The following is a 2,573-nucleotide window of genomic DNA, read 5'->3' as shown; positions in this document are numbered from 1 at the left end:
CAGAGCCTGCTTCTGATCTTCTGTCCTCCTCTCTCTCTGCCCCCACTAGTTGTAAAAACATGTTATAATTCTATTTTTATGAAGTGATATAAAAATATAGAAAAATCTAAAAAAAATTAGCAGGAATACACATCATACTGTTAACTGTGGTCATCTCTGATTCAGGTCTGAGATTGCAGGAGATGTTTGCTTTCTAAAATACACATTTTTGTACTCTTGAGGTTTTTTGCATTGATTTTTGAAACGAGGGGTAAAAAACAAATCTTCAGGGTAGGTTTCCTCATACTACAAAAAATTGAGTACCTCCAGTACCTGGTCTAGCCTCCTGCCTCCCATACCCCTCCTTCTCTCTATCAAAGTCAAGGCAGACTGCACCTCCCTAAGAATTTTCTAAGAGCTTCAATTTATTCAGATAGCATTCCTTTGTGATCTCTGGGCTCTTTGGACCCTGAATCACAACAAACCCCTTTGGATCATAGACTCTTTATTGTTTATCAGCTGACTGTGCCAACAAGGTGTGAATGTCTGGCCTCAGTGCTAAATGCTTAGAAGGAAACAGAGCCAACCCTGACACTGCAAAGGGAAACGATGCCCCTTTAGATTCCTGATCAGGGTGAGAGAGACTACTGCCCTGTCCCCACCCAAGGAGGGAAACTCGGAAGAGGAGCTCACGACCTGGGCATTAGCTCTCAGCTGCCTCGGCCAGTGAGGACTGACAGCACTCTGTCCCTGCTGGACAGCTCCCACTTTATCCGCTGCTTTGCATGCCCCATCCTCTAGTGAGGGCTTTTCCAGGAACCTGAAAGGCTCGGGGAAAACTTCCCATGGGGCCTGGATTTAGACTTCACACTAAGCACTCAGTTTAATTGTCAAAAGGTAAGTATACCTCATGATGGCTACAGTGTCCCTTCTCCACAGGGGACAATCACAAGCCCTCAAGTCAAGCCTTCCCTAACCTATCCTCTGGGTTTTTTTTTCCCCCTCCGTATCTACACTTCTGTTAATCCTCAGTTAATGAGGAAGACAGACCTGCACCAGTCCATTGCACCAGGTCACCCAAAACCATGTAGAACTCCCATACGATGGCCCCAGAGTGGGTGCAGTTGTGCCCGTCTGTACAGCTAAAAGCTGAAGGAAAATGCCATTCATACCTGGAAGAGAAATCCTGTGTGCCCTGCTCACCTGCTGCCCACCCCCCACAAGCTCCTTAGTCTTGGGCTGAGTCACCAGGTGGGGGTGGGGGAATGTTCCTGGGGACGCCTTAAGCAGGTATTTGATGCACGCTTCTTCTGATGAAGGGTAGGTATCCTGGGCACCCCCAGAGTTTCTGATTCCATCCATTTGGGTGAAGCATGAGAATGTGCATTTGTAACGGATTACCCAGTCATCTGGGTACTGCCCTCCAGTCAGGCTGGGGCACTTGGGAATCACTGGGTTTGAAGATGGGGCAGAGTCAGGAAGCTGTGTCAGGACCAGAGCCTGAAGCAGAGTGGGGCCAGCAAGGGTGGGAGGGAGGCAGCAGAGCTGAGGGACATCTCCGAGGGGAGGGCCACCGGGAAGGGAGCCCAGTTGGCTGCAGAGCATGAGGTGGGGTGTCTAGACTGACTTGGGGTTTCTTGCCTGAAGGACCAAAGGGGAAGATTGTGAGGTAGGGAACCCAGGAGGCACAGTAGCGTGAAGGGAGGGGATAGGAGTTCAGGTTTGGAGGGTCATCTGGGTGGAGATGTCCAATAGGCACTTGGTCATTTCAGTCTGGATTAGACATCAGGTGTGAGGACTGTGGGCATATGGGAGCAGAGGGTACTTGGGACAGAGCTGATGGCTGGTAGTGTAGGCAATGAAACAGCTATCCAGGGAGAGTACATGAATTATGAAAAGAAGAGCAAGAACCGCAGGACTGTGGAAACTTCTACAAGCCTGTGAGTCTTATCAGGTGTGTTAAGACAGCTCCCTTGGTCTGTAATTCCCCCAATTTAGGGACCAACAGAGGAAATCCAGCAAGGTAAGGGAAACGATAGGGGACAGTGAAGTTCCAGAGGTGGCTGAAGGTATCCTGGGACACCCAGGTTGACTCAGCCCAGCATTTAGTAGCTCGTGTGATGGGCAGCGGGTAAGGAGGGCACACGGGATATCTTTCTGGATGGCATTTCCCTTCAGCTTTTAACTGTCCTGGGCTTGCACCAGACAAGGCACGACTGCACCCACTTTGGGGCACAGCATGGGTGTCCCAGGCCGACCCAGGGTGGGGTGGGGGGGCTGCAGGCAGCAGGGCCTAAGGAGGGAGGTGTGGAGGGAGGAGGCCCACTGCCATTCTTGGTATGGTTCTCTTTCCAGGAGCAGAGTTGTATCTGGCCTCACTCTGGGCAGCTTATAAGGCCTGGTGTGAGTTTTGTTGATGCAAGTGCAGCATAAAAGGAACAAATCCGCCAGCACCAGGGCTGTTGCCACTGGAGTCCTTTTGCATACATTTCTCAAATGATAATTCACTCTACCCAGCCCCCTTCCCCACCCCCCTAGGCCGATTTATTGAAAAAACCACCTTATATGGTAATATTGTTAACACACCGTCAGCT

Source organism: Panthera onca, chromosome A3, assembly GCF_046562875.1.
Source record: "Panthera onca isolate mPanOnc1 chromosome A3, mPanOnc1 haplotype 2, whole genome shotgun sequence".
Classification (NCBI taxonomy): Eukaryota; Metazoa; Chordata; class Mammalia; order Carnivora; family Felidae; genus Panthera; species Panthera onca.
This window is presented reverse-complemented; position numbering follows the sequence as displayed.